We start from the raw sequence: 18226 nt of genomic DNA, 5'->3' as shown, positions 1-18226 counted from the left end.
TGGCACAGGACAAGTTGGCACAGGCCTTATTTGTGTGTGCATGTATTTAATTGAACTGTGTGATTTTACCTTTAGATTTTTGTGATATAGACCAGAGGATCTCTTGAATTTCAAAGTTTACTTCCTTTTTTATTCACAAACAGTGGTGGGTCCCAAAACATATTGGTTTCACTTCATCTGCTTTCTGAAGGTTTCTAAAATGGGTACTGTGATTGTCACTTCACATTTTTTTTGCCAATATACCCTTAAAGGCATTGTTGTTTTTAACCAATGAAGGAATCTCTGAATGATGGTATTGTATAGAGAAGGTTTTAAAAGTATGGAAAAATACAGTGTTGAGAGATGAGAAAAGCACATGGTTTAAGTAACAGCAGGGGAATTCAGTTGGTGATGAAAGTTTTGTAGGCTGCATTGTCTCAGCAGGGACTGGTTTGTGAAGATACAGGAGTTAGGTTGTATCTTGCAGGTGCTGTTGGCAGTGTGATCACAGTGGCATACTTGGTACCTGTCTGGGGAAATGGCTCATGGTCAGGTGGTGAACCTGTTCAAAATCCTGTCTTACCACAGCAGATACAGGTCTGGCAGTGCTGAGCAATGAAAACTGTGCTCTTCAGTCTTGTAGCTGAAGGTGGGTGGTGGTGTATTTCATTTGCATCCTGCTCCTGTGGGGTTTTGGGTAGACTCTCTGCCCTAAGTTAACTAAAAAGATAAACCTCAAGTAACTAAATTCCTGTAACCAGTCCTGAACACCAGTGTAAAAGCAGTTAATGGTGCAGGAGCTTTCTTTGGTATTGCAGGGATTTGAATTGTTCAAACCCCATTTACAGCAGTATGAGAATTGGAGGTATAGCCACTCTGTATTCCATACCGGTTTCATCTGAGGAATTAAAGGGATTAGATACATTTATATTTTACAAGTCTGTTTCCATTTTGCTCTGGAAAAAATATATAAATGAGGCTTTGATGAGTGGTGAATCTGGTCCTCTTCTGGTCCAGAAGACTTCACCATTCTTTCACTGTGCTTGACAGATAATACAGTTCTGTGAAGGCTGAATATTACACAGCTAATTGTTTGAGAAGAGATGAATGGGCTTGGAAGGAGGTGGGAAAGGACTGGATAGCCCTTCTGAATGTGGGTTTTTTGCTGTCTTCAGAAAATGAGCAAAAATCATCTGCATGGTAGAGATTGTTTCAGCTGCTGTTCATTGCTGTGTCTTTGTGCGCTGCTGCTCATGCTCTTAAGCTAATGTTGTTTTTCACTCATGTTCTTGCCTTTGCTGTTTCCCTGGGTAAGGTTTTGGGCAGAGTTCTGAGGCAGTTTCTGATCATGAGCTGAAATTTGCCACAGGAAGTTGGGAGTATCTAAGTAATTTTCTGATGACTTGTCCTGGGCAGAAAGCCTGGGGCCACTGCTCCTGTCTTCTTCAAAAGAACTCTGGAGTCTTTCCTCCCATTCTTCATGGAAAACATGTTTAATATTAACCAATTAAACTAGATTTATTATTGTTTGTACAACTTAGATCCATATTCTGTTTTCCTTGACTTGCCCATGATATTATGGTAGAGCAAAGCATTATTGGAGCATCTACTGTTTATCTTCTTAGCTTCTTTCCCTTGGACTAGCCCAGAACATACAGCTTGTTTTGTTTTGTTTGGGCTACCCGCATCTAATGAAAATCTGAATTCACTCTACCTGTTAGTGTTTGACAGTGATTTCTTTTTTAGCCGCGGGAATGCACAATGAGAACTTTTCTCTATAACTGAAAACGTTAACAGAGTTTTCACTGGTACACACTGTGACATGGCCAGAGGAAGAGGACAGTCCTTTCTGGAGGGCACCAAACATGACTCTCTCCACCCCCACCCCCATACAGCTTCTCATTCTGTTCACTCAAAAAAGGTGTAAGAGACCATTTAAAAATTAAAGAGAGATGAGAGATAATAAAATACAGGGAGGCAAAATAAGGGAGGAGATTAGTAGGGTTGTATAGATTATCTGCATGCAATCATTAATGTAGGAATAAGTATATGGAATTTTCACTTGAGCTTATTTTTTCAGAAAATTTTGTAGCTCTTAACATATATTCCTCAAGGAGATTCCTGGAGGGCAGGAGGAATACTGCCATTTCTGACCTGCTTTAGTTTGTTTCATCCAGGTGAAAACATTTTGACCTCAACCTTAGGCAGGATCTGTTTTCTTGCATATGTTTCTTGGGCATATTGCTTATATGGTATCCTGCAGGGAGCAGAAAATAGAAACCTTTTGCATTTAGGAAATCTGCAATCCAGAAACTTGGATCAGTTAGCTGTAAAAGAGCTTGTTGTGCACGTCACTAATACAAGTTTTATATATCAGAGCCTTGGAGAGGTTCAGAAAAACTACAGAAGGGATCTGTTTTGTAGATATTGAAGGATGAATGGTACAATCCAGCCACTTGTTTGTCTATTACCTTATTACCTGTTATTTATGCTAAGCAGAAGTTAGGGGATGCGATTTATACATCTTAAGGAAGGGTAGCATAAGGAAAGCTAGCCCATCTGGGATTTGATGCATACAGAAAAAAAAAAATCATGTCAAGTTGGGCATTTTTTTGTTTGATGTTAAGAAGAGTTATGTAATTGATTTAATACACCAAGACTACTGTAAGGCATTTCTCTTGCTGCTTTATAACATTTTGATTGAGATGCTAGGTTGATACAGAATCAATGTGACACATTAAATACATACAAACTGTATAACTGAGGTCTCCAAATGTAATGGTGAACAGGGGAAACACTGCTGACATAAAGAAGGCTTCCACTTCTTTCTGTGTTTCATCTTCTTCTTGCGCCCACAGGGCAGGAAAGTTTTTGAAAGAATTTCATGAAGGAGGGGGAGTTCACAGGGGGACTGATGACCTGGATATGCTGGGCCCATTTAAGGTGTTGGTACATGTACCTTATTGAAGAGAACTTCAGTGATGACTTGATCATTGTCTCAGTATATACAGAGGAAACAGAAATTCAAATTCTGAAGCAAAGGTATAACACACTAAAGACAGGTATTTTTATATATCCTGCAACTAACAATTTAAATGATTCCTCAAATTTTGCATGGCTTTTGCCACATCTAAAATTTTAGTCCTTCTGTATGTTTGTCTAAAATGTACACTCAGGGAAGAGTACAGAAGTTAATTTCAGAATAATTCCCTGCCTTCCTTTTTGCCTGAACAACTTCCCAACAGATCGCTGGTTCTCCCTGTATGCTGAGTGCAGTGAGATGTAAAGTGGCTGGGAAGATCAGCCCTTTGGGAGAGAATAAGGTCAGGAGATGCTATTTGGAGGCTTTGAGGCATCGAATGTGGCCTCAGGGCCAGTCTACGCCCAGTTCAATTTAATGTCAAACCAGTTTAAATTAAGACTTTTCTATTTAGTCCATAATGCTAAGGCATTTAGCAAGGGTATAGTGGAATACTTACTGTCTAAAACAGTGCTTTCTTAATGCTTTGTTCTGTTAAAAATGCTGATATTTTGAGGTTTTGCCCTAATTAGAGATGAAAGCAAATGACAAAATTGAGATACTCTGAGGTAGTCCTGTGTGTGTTACTCATTTTTACAGAAAAGTTCACGTTAACAGCTAGAATCACTCTTTTATAATCCTCATAGAGACAGTTGAGCTTCTATGTGTGTTTAAGTTTTATACTTCAGTTATGCTACTTAAAATTCAAGCATATCTTTAATCACAGTACTGAATTGGGCTTGATTTTAGAAAATGAGCTGCTACCCTGTTTGTGCACATGCAAGTCTGATGAGGAACAGCTGAAGGAGCTGGGGTTGTTTGGCCTGGAGAAAAGGCAACTCAGGGGAGACCTTATCACTGTCTACAACTACCTGCAAAGAGAGAAGGGTGGGGGTGGTGTCAGTGTATTTTCCCAAGCACTAAGTGACAGAGTGAGAGAAAATGGCCTCTATATGGACGGGCTTTGATGGGATATCAGGAAACATTTTTTCATTGAAAGTGTGGTCGAGCACTGGAGCAGGCTGCCCAGGGAAATGGTGGAACTGCCATCCCTGGAGGTTTTTAAACAAAGTGTAGCTGTGGCACGTAGGGACATGATTTAGTGGTGAACTTAACAGTGCTAAGTTGATGTTTTGACTTGATGTTAGAGGTCTTTTTAAACCTAAATGGTTGTGTGATCCTACATGAGAGAGGGCTGGGAGTACAGGTGAGGAAATGGCAGACTGAGAAGAGAGCACAGCATCAGTAAGACCAAGTAAAGTCCCCATGGATGTGAGATGACACCGAAGGCAAAGGGGTGCAGAAAGAGGGGGTATCTCAGCAGGCTGATACAGTCCTTCTGTGCTGTAAGGTGGTCAGAGTGCTGGCTGTCCCTGGAGGAGAATAAGGAGTTGCTCTGCCTGTGCTGTCCAGAGGCTGTTGTGTGCAATGTCCTGGGCAGTGGCCAGGGATGGTACCAAGGATGCCCTTGTCTCAGCAGCCAGGGCTACGTGGTTGAGCTCCCATTGGGTGTTGTCCTAAGCCGGAATCATTTGTGATCTGGGCTCCAGATGGGAGGTGTACTGCACCAGGATCAGTGTACCAGTTGGTGCCAGTGAATTGGTGATAGCTTACATAATATTTCTTCATGGAAGCTTTAATATTTAATGTTTGCTATAGCATAAATGGAGCTTGCAGGCAGATGTACATAAGCTGTGCATAAATTTTTAAGAAGGGGAAAAATTTTGGGAGGCAAGAAAAGTCACAGAAGATTCCTAATTGGCACATACCCCAGTAGAAACCAAAATGTGAAAATTAAGTTACTGCCCTGATTATCAGAGGCTCCTCTAGGAATACATTGTACTGGGAGATATTCCTTTTCATTTCATGCACTGTTTTAAAAATAAGCGCTGTGTAGAGCGTTACAAGGCTTTTAATTGAAAGGCTGTGCCCACACAGTAACTTTTCACTGTGGCGCTGGCTGATGCAGGGAGCTGCGAGGGGTGAAAACACTTCTTTGTGTCCACAAAAGACGGAGCTAATAATGCGTTGATAACCAGCGGCATGTAAATGGCTTTGCCACGGTGACATGAGGCCTGATTCTGAGTGGCAGCCGTGTGCGCCGTAGGTTTTTTGTAGGGATGAACATTTCTGTGGGCTTCTGGCCCAGAGCTGCCTCTGCCTTCCTGCTCCACTGCAGCTGTGCAGCAAAGATGTTCACCTCCCTAAGTCCTGAGTGCCAGGCTGCACTGTGCTCTGATAATGGCTCTATCCCCAGCCCACACCAGAAGGTAAAAGTTGTAATCATTTTAAGCCATTTAAGGCTTGTGAGGTGTGAAAGAAGACAGGTAAGTTGTAGTGATGGACAACTATGGCAATGTATTGTGCAGATGGACAGTATCACAGCAAAGCAATAAATAACAGACAGAAGGACACATTAACAGTGTATGAACTCTGCTCTTGGTAGCTGTGATGTTTCTCTTGATTTGTAGGATTTGTCATTTAGAGGCAAGGATGTATTAAGGCAGAATACATAACTATAATAAAGGGGTAGCTTTTCTATTGGCACTGTCATGTAAAAGCTCAATTGCAATATGCCCTATTCTGCTGAGTTTTGGAGTATTCAGTGCAAACTGTGCTTTTCAGAGTAGGGTCTTTTGGATGACTGGCTGAAGAGCACTGTCACTCATCAAGGAAATTTTATACATTTAGTTCTCTGGGAGGTGATTTAGGTATAATGCAGAGTGCTTTTTGAAAAATGTGTTTCAGTGGGACAACAAATACATTTTTCTGTATGTATTCATGTAATGTATGAATGCATAATAGCTGTAGACTAGAGCTGCTGAAAACCAAGAACTTTGAGGTCCTATTTACAGGCAGAGATATCTAGCTATGTAATCAAAAATGAATACATTTTCAATTTATTTCTTGATTTGCCAAAAATGACTTTGCGACATTAAAGCTGGAAAGACCTAGCAAGTTTGTTTTGCTTTCATGAGTCCAGCCTACTTTAGTTCATGATTAGAGCAATTGAAAACACTCTGTATGATAATAAGTTTGAGTAAGTTTAATAGCAGATATGGTGCATAGTAGTGCAGTTCCTTGTGGAAGCATGAGAGCAGCTGTATTAGATCAGATGGAAAGGTCTCTCTTGTGCAGTTCCTGCCTCATGAGCCAGTTACATATGTTTTGCTTAATGAAAGGTAGGAATGTCCCAGGCATTCTAATCGTCCTTTGCTAGTGCTCTCTTAGCTTGCAGTACTTTCTGGCTCAGGAGCTTCAGCTGTGTATTGTCTAATAGTTCTTGGGGATCTTTTGTTAATTTATTAAAATATAGTTGCATTTCTCCCTTTATCCCTCTTAACTCTTTTCTTCTTCCCACTGAATTTCTCACAAAAGTTAAGTTTCCATCCTGAGACTTTATGAAACTTCAATTTCTAACTGCCAGAGAGACGTGATGCTGTGATAGTGCTATTGCATCCTCCAGTGTGAACAGCTGTGATGTGCTGGATATGAAAAAAAAAAAAAAGTTTCAATTAGTTTGGGATATTTCTTTGGAAGAGTGAAAACAGTAACAGAAAACTTAATATATTCACCTGAGTTGTACAGATCTCTATAAATTGTATGAGCAAAACCACTCTAAGTAATCAAGGAGAGAGCAATCTCCTTAATCTGGTTATAGTACACTCTAATTGAGTAGGTAATCAACCTGAAACATCTTGCCCTGAGCGTGAGTCTCAGACTCTCACCGAGTGTAAATGTCACACAGAGTCTTGTAACACTGTATCTCTATAGAGTTTGTTCTTTCAGTTTGGAAGCGTCTGACACAGAGCTCTTTGCGCACCAATTTGTGCTTGTACCTTATCGTTTTGAATGTGATAATGCATGGGGTGCCCAGACGACTTTTCCCTCTCCTCCCCTTCCTGAGAAAATCTTTTGAGCTGATATGAAAGTAGGAAAAAATTATCTCGGGAAGAGGCTGGCAAAGATCCATGGAAGATGAGATAGCTGTGCAAATGTATGGCTGTTACCTGGAGGCAAAGAAGAAATCCACATTCAGTTTATGAGGTGTAACAAATATAGTTGTTAGACACTCATATGCCTCTCCAGGTTATCTCTAGAAAGTATCTGATTTTGTTGGAATTGGAATTTCATCCACTGACTTTTGGATTTAGGAAAATCAATGATATTTGTTAAATGATAATCTGGGTGTCCAATTATTTCTTAAACCAAGCACTTCGAGAAGTTTGGTTCTTCAGAGCAGAATAAATGCAGTAAAATACTGCTTGTGATAGCACTTGGACTAAGCACATAATTTTTGTGCACCAGACATTAATATCTTAATACTCAGTCCCACTGTTGTCCCTGTCCCACAATTTTCCTTTTAAATCTGAGTTTCTGCCCTTTGCCCTCCTTCTTTAATGGCTGACAGCCTCTTGCATGGCAGATCACAAGATTTGCCTCCCCATAGCTGTGACTGCTATTGTTCTCCGTAAAGCCTTGCCTAATGGGTGTGCAGGCTGCATTGGGACCCACGCTGATGGTCTGGTGTACCTTCAGCCCAGCTGTCTAATGGTAATACTTGGGAATCTGGACTGTTGTAATGTATTGTGACCTAGGATACACTCCCTTAATGAGCTGAAGAGCTGGAAATATCAGATGTGTGAGTTTATGTAGCAGCTTTGTCATTGTCTTGAGGGCTCTGGCTGGCTTTGCAGTTGTATTGTAAAGATCAAACCAAAGCTTTATCTAATAGGAGAATAACCATTCCCTTTGCAGTGGGGAGTGAAGGATTTTGCATGCTGGAAGTGAAAAGGACTTATGGATTTCCTGCATTCCAACAGCAAAAGGGAAGCTGTGAATCGCTGTGGGGCATCACCAGGTTTTTCTTCATAAAGAAGTTCCACCTCAGGTCCCTTGTTCACAAAGATTAGTGTTATTTGCACAGCATCAAAATTGAGTTAGTCCACTGTAGTGAGACAAGAACAGACTGTAATATAAAGATTTTTTTTCTTCTACAAGTCCTAGAAATAACATTGGCTGTGATAATAGACTGACAGTATTTAAAAGCACTGTGTTTCAGATCTGTGTTCACTGCATTGTCTAGGCTTTTGGTTTCCCTGTAATTATTACCCACACAGTATTTGGCAGCCAAGCTTCTCATTTGCATGGTTATCCTGTCTATTTTAAAGGTTCTGCTTTGATATTATCAACAAATATTTTCTTTTAAAATACGAAATAAAGACATTCAGTTGTGTTTGAAAGAGATCTAAAGAAACAACAGGCAAGGTAAGTCTGTCCTGGAGGTGACTCAAGATGCAAGTTGGGGATCTTTCCAGTTTTTTCACTGTGCTGGAAGAACTGAAATTTTCAGGTGTTGTCTTGCCTGATCCAGATGCTAGTTTTCCAATAACATGGAAGTCAGATACCTGGAAAATGAGGGCTAAAAGTAGTGAAACAACAACCCAAACAAAAAAGGGTGAAAATTCTTCTGTAAAGTTTAGGATGATCTAGTGTTTCCAGTGTGTTACTTGATGCCTTAGGAGGAAATCTGAGTCAGATTTCCCAACAGTCAGATTTCCCCAACAAGACAAGGGGCAGATTCATTTTCCTAAGATTCAGATATTAATCATCAAATTAATTTAAAGTTGTATAATCAAAGCCTTAAACTTGTTTTCCTGGCTACTCACATATATGCCATGTGACAAAAAGGCGCTGTATTTGGGTTCTGTTACTGAATATTCAATGTCAGCAAATGTCTCTGTCATTACTGAGAAAATTAAAATAAAAGGTTTTACAAAGGATACAAATGCAACAAACATCTTGAAAACAGTCAGGAGAGCCAGTGATTGCAGTACTAAGTGAGAAAATGTGAGTATTTGTATGTAATACCCTAGTCTCACAACTCAGGTATGTAAATGCATTTGTTACACAAAATCTCAGTGTTGATAAGCTTCAAAGAAAATAATTTGGCTCTGTTTGGGGTCACCTGTACATAATTCAGTGCCACTTAGGCCTTACTGACTTGTGTGTGGAATACTGCAAGCCTTGTCAGATTTGGGACCATGAACTTGAATTTGCCAAGTCCAGTTGGTCATGGAGTCATTGCAAAGACTTGACAGAAACTGGTGTCTCCTATTATGCTTACATTTTGCCCATTAAAGTATCTTCTGTGTTATATGCAGTGTTACCACAGTCACATTGGTGGAAACAGACTTAATTCCTGGTGCAAACAGAGATTTTTTTATCTGGGTTATTCTCTCATGTTTAGCATTACCCCTAGCTGTGGAGCAGCTCTTTGACTATCAACTGTGCAAGTTAAGCCTCATGTATGTTTTCATTTGTGGTGTTCATATTCATGGCAGATTTGAGGTGTTCTGATGACAGATGGGTTTACCATAATAAAGTGGATTCTTTCCTTGTTGCAAAGACAGAGCTGCTTCAAGGTTATGCTCAAAATGGGGTTTTGCCTTTGATCTGCATGCATGGCATCTGTTGACATTAGTATATGTCTAGTGCAAGGCTCAGGGTAGATATATCAACATGCCAAATGTTCATAACTGTCCTGTCCAGATAATTGATTTTTTTTTAAATGTATGTCAATTGAGTTGAATAATAAAATAAAAAACCAAAACAACAACAACAACAGAAAACCAACAAAACAAAAAAAAACCCACAAAAAAAACCCCCCAACTGAGGTTATGCTTGGTATAGAAAGAATGAAGTTTTTCCCTTTTCTCTAAAAATACTTTTCACTCAGTTTAGACTAAAACATATAGCAGTTTTCAGCAGCTGCTTGGAAAACCTAAGAAGAAAATTGCTGTATTCACAAAATCACCAATGGTCATGGCCCCTTTTATTTTGGGATTTGTTGTTTCATGTTGTCGCGTGGAAGGTGGAAACTTGCATTTGCTTCTCCTATTTCCTGAGGGCTTGTTTAATTTTGTATGCCCCATTAGTCACTTTAACCACAAAGATGAAAACTAACCTGGAGCTGGGAAATGTTCATAAATCCCTCTCTTTACATTTTATATAAATAACTAAAATAGGATTGGAACAGGCAGGGAATGAAGGATTTTGCTTGGCAAGTGAGCATCCTTACAGATGATGCTGAGAGCCAGACTCATACTCTGTTTTTCTTTCTATTCACTTTTAGGTATTTTATCTATAGTGGAGTAGCTTCACCCTGAGTTGCTGAGAGAATATCACTTGTGGCTGTCCTGCAGTATGAAGTGTAGATATTGGTAGTTTAACCTCCACTTGAGCAGAGGGGGAAACTGAACTCAAGCCTGAAAACCAAATGCCAGACCTGGAGAGCTATTGGGCAAACTCAAGATACCCACCAGCAGCAGTTCTGTGAGTCAGGGTCTCTTCTTAAATTCCCACAGAGTGCTGCTGAAATGATGTGGAACAGATTCACATTGTGCTGGGAAATGTATGTTTTGGATGCATTCTTCAGAGCAACTGGTGCTGGAGGTGAGGCTGATCACCTTGTGTTCATTGCTGTTCTTGGCAAATGTGTTATGTTAGTAATTTATTAGTGGTTTTAGTGGCAAAAAGGATATTAATTGTTTTTTAATAACAAGGCAGGTTGAGCCAGCAGGGCCTGAGAGTTGCTAAGAGGACATACAAGTTACAGTGAAACTTTGTTTTGGAAGTTAAAAAGGAATTAAAGAGGTCTTCCCAAAATGCAACATGAAGTTTTAAGACAAGTAGGGATACTCTGTGATTATCTGCTTTAATCTTCTATGTAAGTCATAGCTGCATACTATAGTGCATACTCTAATTCACCCTTTAGCAGGCTTGGTTATGTGTTATGAACTGTGTTGGTTCATTTTCTAAACATGCTGATTGCTGTTCAGGCTGGTTAAACTCTGAATCACAAGTGTCTTTGCTGGCTGTGCTTTAGCAACCAAAGGGACTTGTAGTCTGAATTTGATTGCTCAGCTGAGGGCTGGGGTCATTCCTCTGAAATGCAAGGGCAATAAAGTGGCTGTTCAATATCATTGTGATGAGAATTAGAAGAATTGTGATGTGATGCCTTTGGAGAGGACAGCCCTTCATGCTCTTGTGAAGGGAGAAAAATGTTGCCTTATTCACTGCAGCAAGAGAGCACCCAGATAAGCAACATTTTTAAACCAGTGGATGCTTTCTAAGTTAGAGCTGGTGCATTGTACAGTCCTGTTTGTAAGCAGGAGATTATTGGTACAAGTGGCTGTCTCCATACAGAAGGCTGTAGTTCTGCTTGTTTTTTTTATGAAATCAGCTGTTCCATCCTTACCAGCAGACAGTGAGACATTGAGACATTGTGGCAAATCTGTGTGAAACAAGACAAAGCAGCAAAAGATAAACTCCATAAACAGTTACCACAACATCACTGTTCTTAATTATGTTGTCTTTCTACTTCTATTCCCATTTTTTCAGTACAAGAAACCCTTTCCCATGGTTGTATGTCCATGGTGGTTTGTCACCGCAGTCTGATGCTCATGTATAATTATGAGGCTCTATGTATCTGGTGGCTGAGAGTGATGTTGGAATGTTCTAATGACCTCAGCTATCCAGGCTCAAAATGGAGTTGGATATTTGTCTTTGTTCAGGCTTCTAGGCTTATTTTAAGCAAAGCATCAAAAAATCAGTGGTGAAAATGAGACAGCAGATTATCTCACCTATCTCAAAGCCAGGCCAAGCTACTATTACCTTCTTATTAAAGGACTTTTCATAGCGTTTTATCCAGCTTGAAAGAGCTGAGTTACTAGATATTCTGTGTACCACTTACTTTCCATCTGAAGTACTAACTTTCCCATGTGAATTTTTGGATTTTTTGAATTGTATTGGAGGTGGGTCCAAAGACCATTAATCAAGTCTTTTACTGCTGTTGCTTTCAAGGGACTTGAGGTCAGGTTCCCTAAGACTCTTGAGTTGGACACCTAAGTGTGTGTAAGTGACATCCCTGGCACCTGAGTAATTCCTCTGATGTAAAACTCTGATCGTCACAATGGCAAGGATTTACGATTTCTGAGAAACTTGGCATTGATATAAGTGAGCCTACCATTAATGTTGTGTTTGTGCACTTCGCAGCATCAGCACTCCGAGGTGCAGAGCGCCTCTTGGTTACATACAGTGCAGACTCAAGAAATGCATTTGCAGCCCCTCAGCTGTATTCATAATAAAGATGTTAAATAAAACTGAATACTCCTCCTTTTGGTAACCCTCAGGACAGTTGCTCACAAATGTGTTCACATAGCAGTCAGTGACTGTTTCAAAACCATTCCAAATGACTTGTGCTTTTCTAATCAATTTAGTTGAGTTCTTGTTTGTTTGTTTGGTTGATTTTTTTGTTTGTTTGGTTGGGGTTTTTTTAGTTGAGTCTCTGTGTTTTCTCCTTACAACATTTCTTTTGTGTGGTAACTTTGTCATTCCTTGCAAAGTGAGGTCATGCTTGTTTGGGCATCTTTCTTGTAAAATGCAGGATTCACAACTTTAATTAATGAAGTGAATTTGTCTCCTTTTCAAAAATATCCAAGTAAGAAAAGTTATGCGGAGGACACAGTTGATCACAGCAACAATATTTTTCTTATACTGCATCATTACAGAGATGGTCAAAACATCTGTTGTGTGAGGTGAGAGAGCAGAAAGCAGACAGCTATTTTCCACTCACAAATTTTCTTTGTGCTGTTTCTTGAAGATAGGCTTTTAGGATTATTCTGGGGGCTTTTGGACATTGATGAAGGCAGAATGGGGAAATGAGCTGTGATTGCAAACATAGCCAGCCAAGGTCACTTGGAAATCAGTATCTACTCAAACAACTGAGATTAGTTGACTGACTTGTCATTCATTACGTGGAGGATTGACTTACCTCTAGTAATCATCAGTATTTCTACAAAAAGAAATTGAGTGGGAAATTAATTTTGATCTCTTATTGAGAGATCCTGCAGTCTTGTCAAGTTCTGGCTTCTGGGGTTTACTCCCAAGAAAATCTTTGTTATTTCACTGTTCATAGCTCCGTTGTGTTTTGGCCTTGGCAGGGATATTTTCTAGAAGTAGTGAATTCAGCTTTTACAAGGACATACCCCAGTGGGATGAGACTTGTGTCGTGTCGGGATTGATCATTCTGTTTTCAATGACTCTGCTCTCGCATTGCATATATTTTAAATCTGGACTTAGGTTTTGCTTTCCAGACTTCAGGCAGAGTTCCAATGTATCTCTGCAGAATCTCACCATTAAGTAATGTCTTTTTAAAAAAATGCATTATTCTCTTGAATTTGTTTATTTTATTACCAGTAATCTTGGTATTTCTCTTTCAAGTCGTATGGTCCTTAGGATAAGAACTGCTCCTTTGTGCATGTGTCATTATCCCATCCTTTCTCTCCCTTCAGTGGAACGAAGGAACAGAGAGTAAAGTCCAAATGGGAGAAGCTTTACATCATTTCTTCCTTTGAGCATCCAAAAGCTGCCAGATGACCTCAGATGTTAGCAAAACCCTTTATACATTTTCATATTCTGCCTTCATGCTGGGAAGAATCTCCCCCGCTGAAACAAAAGCAGTACAAATCCATCTCCCATCCTCTTTCAAGTTTCTCCTTGCCATGTGGCATACCCAAAAATGATCAGTAATTAGTCTGTAGTTGCCATGGATTGTTTCCTTGTCAGACAGTATCATTGTCACAGCTTCACTGTCCCTTTGTGTTTCTCACAGGCTTGTTGAGACTGGAACTGGTCTTCTGTTCTGTGTTTGCACATTGTGTTGGGACACATGCCCTGATTTAATGGTAGATTTGTGCGAGGTTGGCCAGCTGGTGCTCTGAGATGCATGCAGCAGGAGCAGCAGGAGGCTAGGCTGGCTCAGGCTGCTGATGGTACCCAGCCTCATCCTCTAATGAAGACACTTTTGCAATTTACTGCTTACTCCAGAGCTGAGCCGGTCTCAGCCCAGAGCTGCCCTTTGTCTTTTTCATGTTAGAGTTTAGGTTCTCAGTTGTGCAAAGTCCATGGTGGCTCATGAGATCAGCTTGAGCTGCAGCCATCCCAGTAAGAAGTGGTGCATAAGTCATTGAATTCAGTTGGCCTGTGGCAGATGTGAACGTAAACCTCAGGTGTAGAACCAGAGACTTGGAGTGAATTTTAGTAAGGACTAGTTATAAACTTGTTGAACTTACAAACTAAAAGGGTTCAACCTGAAGAGTTGATGCAGGCCATGTGGAATTAAGTTACCCACCGTGTCCAAGGTCAGATAATAAACTGTGATTCTCTGCTGCCTTGAGCATGGAGGCTTGGAGGTTTCTACATTCAGTACTGTAGCATGACTTTGACATTATCCTGATTTCTGCTTATGTCATGGTTCAGAACTGCCTCATGCAGAACCTCAAACCACCTCTATATTCCTAAATATCAAGTAGCTGCACATCTGTCTTCCAAGGGCCTTTGAAGGGGAGGCCAGCCCTCTGCTTTTCTACTATTTGTTTTTTTTTTTTAATCTAGTCACCTGTTTAGTCAGGGAAATTTCTAATCATAAGACTAGAAATAGTTTTGGGTAAGAAAACTTACTTCAACAAAGGAAATCCCTCTTAATGAATTGGAGCTACTGTGCTCCAATGAGCTCCCAAGTTCATGCTACTAGAGGAAATAAGTGGCAAAAATAAACCTGATTCTTATTTGAGGTCAGAGGGATGAATCTAGGGGTTTGTTTCTATGTTCCTGGGGAAGGAACTGAACCCCAAAGGAATAGTTTCTTAGTCTGATCTAGACCTCAAACTCGTTTATTTAGTTCAAGCAAGGTTCTCAAAACATTTTTAGTGTTCCAGTGTAATGAGATACATGCAAGATCTTCACACCCTTCAATGTCTTTATCCTTCATCCTTTAATGCTGATGATGTGCTGAGTGATGGGGTTTTACTCCATGTCAGTTCCTTGCAGTCTTCACTGCTCTTCACCGAAAAAAATGTATTCTTAGAGAGCTGCTGGAGTGCTGCTGTTTGCATTTGTTTTGTTGGATCCTAGTGAGATACTCTAACCATCCTTAAAGGAGGTGGTTGCCATTACTTGTACAGTCAGTACAAAGTTGAACACCTCCAAATCTCCACTTCTATAACTTGTTCCTCTAAAGTAAGAGGAATTGGTGTGCACAGATTTAGAAATTAACAGATCATCACAGTTCAAATAGTACTTCTTACCCTTGCAGGATCTTAACCTGGTCTCTCAGTGTTGGGATGGGGATTAAAGGATTGGCATAGACACCCCTACTTTCTTTTCAGCATAAGGTGTGAATTTTAGAGGCAAGAGGAGAGCGGAGGTGGTAAATGTTGCCACTCTATCCTACTTACATAATGAACTGCAGTACAGCAGTTTTCTGTCATGTCCAAGCTGTACCTTTCTGAGTAGAAGTCCAAAGGATATAGACTAAGTTGGGGAAAACATAGGAGAGGAAAGGTATTATAGCCTGCTGCTACAGTGCCTGTTCCTTGGATCCTTTAAAGTTGCTCTGAAAATAACTTTTCCAATGAAGAAAGCAGGAAGGGATATGATTACAGAAAGGTGCAGAGCATAATTCGTCTATTCTTCTGCAGGCTCCTTAGACTTGAGGATTGGGCAAATACTGCTACGGTGCAAAACCTTAGGTTCTAGTCATCTTTTGTCACCAGCCAGCTGATTTGGCTGGCAATTGGGTGCAGAGAACATGATCATCTCTGGAATGGTGGGAAATAGCTCAGGGGTCTCTACTCCACATGTACCCGGAGCTGCTGCATTTCTTAGACATGTGTGTCGAAGGCCACACTGGAGTTATAGTTCTTGGAGCAGAGGCATAGCTTGGGTGGTGTCAAACTGTGTGTACTGGGGGGGAAAGAAAAACAGCAGGGATGGCTAAAGGGTACTAATAGCTCCTTTCTTTCATATCACTTACCAAATAATTGCCTGGATCCCAACATGAAAGGCTTTCAAATCCAAATTAAAAATAAAACCTAGCTTTGTCTTTTTCTACTGCTATTTCTTATGCCGCCATGATTTGTTGGAGGCACTTAAAAAAGGTTCACATTAGTGTTCTCAAATTACTTTTTTACCCCCTGTTATGACAAATCCTCAACATAATGACTTGTCTGCATTGTTCAGAGTTAATTATTTGATGAGATTTGCACAAAAATATTTTATTGTTCTGGAAGGTGAGTTCAGTGTCTGGAGCAGTATAATCAGGGAAGCTCTCTATAGTTCAGAGACTGAATTAAATTTTGCCTAGCCTTCTTTCAGCTCCATGCTTTAGGGCTCAATTACCAGTTAAATAATTCCCCTATTCCCACTATCTGATGAGGAGAGCAATCTGCACCAGATATTTCTTCAGTGTGATAAAACAGTGTGGGAAAAATCACCGTTTGTATTGATGGATGCTGTGAGTAGAAATGGAAAAGAAGCTGAACCCAAGCCACTGTGCTGCATTTTGGTATGAAGCTAATTGAAACCGAGCAGTGTCATAAGGCACACACTGCTTCTATAGGCCCCAAGCTGTTGGTTTGTTTATTTTATTTTTGAAGGCTTTAAATCAGCCCTGAAGACATGTAGCCCCTTGATTTGGATGACCCATAAAGCTGAGTCTTGGCTGCACGCCTGGGTCAGGAGTAAAGCTAAAGGTGCTTAGTGCTACACACTGCAACTCCAGACTTCAGTGATTCTGTAAAGATTATACATTAATAACTTTAGCAGGAATGTGTCTTAAGAGCACTCAGTTTTTCCATATTTAGTGTGAGAAACTGAGAGCTGTTTCTTCATTAGTTTCCTGGGGCTGCTTTTTAACCAGCCCTCATTGCAGAGTTAGAGTTAGCTTGCAAAGCCTCCTATTTCTGTCTTAGTCCAATGCCATTTTTGTAGCAACAAACAGGAGGGTCCTGAGTGCCAGGCCTTCATCCTGAGTGCCATTACATGGCACATGCAGGACAATCAGGGGACCAAGCCCAGCCAACATGCATTTATGAAAGGCAGGTCCTGCTTGGTTAACCTGACCTTTTTCTATGACCAAGTGACCCACTTAGTAGATGAGGGAAAGGCTGTGGGTATACTCCATCTAGACTTCATTAAAGCATTTGACAGGGTCTCCCACAGCATCCTCCTAGATGGCCAAGCCTCCAACCTGGGTGCTTGTGGCTTGAATGGGTGAACACTTCGGTAGGTAGAAACCAGGCTGATGGCCAGGCCTGGAGAGTTGTGGCGGATGGAACTAAATCCACGTGGTGGTGGGTCACTAGTGGTGTCCCCCAGGGCTCAGTTTTGGGGCTGATCCCTGTTTAATATCTTTTTTGATGATGCAAACCTGGGGATTCAGGACACCCTCAATAAATTTGCAGAAAATGTTAAGTTGGGTGGGAGCACTGCTCTGCTCAAGAGTAGGAAGGCACTGCAGGGAAACCTGGACAGACTCAATCGATGGGCTGAGGACAACTTCATGAAGACAAAGGGGAAGTACTGGGTCCTGCACTCGAGTCCCAGCAACTCCATGAAGCCTGACAAGCTTGGGGAGGAGCGGCTCAAGAGCCGTTCAGCAGAAAGGGACCTAGGGGTGCTCAGCATGAGCCAGCAGTGTGCCCAGGTGGTCAAGGAGATCAATGGCATCCTGGCCTGCACGAAGAACAGTGTGGCCAGCAGGACCAGGGCCGTGATCACCCTCCTGCACTTAGCACTGGTGAGGGTCACATTGAGGTGTGAGTGTGGCCCAAGAAGAGCAACAAGGCTTGTGAAGGGTCTGGAAAACCTGTCTTATGAGGAATGGCTGAGGGAGCTGGAATTGCTTGTTCTCGAGAGGAGGGGGCTCAGGAGGGACCTCATTGCTCTCTAAAACTACCTGAAAGGAGGTTGTAGTGAGGTGGGGGCCAGTCTCTTCTACTGTGCCTCAAGTGAGAGGACCAGAGGACATGGCCTTAAGATGAGACAAGATTCAGATACTAGGAAAAAAAAAAAAAATGACTGTTAGGGTGGTCAGGCATTGGAAGAGGTTGCTTAGGGAGATGGTGGAGTCACCATGTCTGGAGATATCTAAGAGGTATCTGGATCTGGGTGATGTGGTTTAGGGGTTATGGTAGTGATGGGTTGACAGTTGGCCTTGGTGATCTTAAAGATATCTTCAAGCCTGATGTTTCCGTGGCTCTTTGAAAAGCAAGTCAGAAGGTTTTATCACTCCTCATTAATACCTTTCTAAACTGTGGGTCCTGTTAACTTGGAATTGCCTTGCAGAACTTTGAATCTGAGAAATTTGTTAAAATCACCAGCTTG

The sequence above is a fragment of the Cinclus cinclus genome, chromosome 1 (genome assembly GCF_963662255.1).
Source record: "Cinclus cinclus chromosome 1, bCinCin1.1, whole genome shotgun sequence".
Taxonomy (NCBI): domain Eukaryota; kingdom Metazoa; phylum Chordata; class Aves; order Passeriformes; family Cinclidae; genus Cinclus; species Cinclus cinclus.
This window is presented reverse-complemented; position numbering follows the sequence as displayed.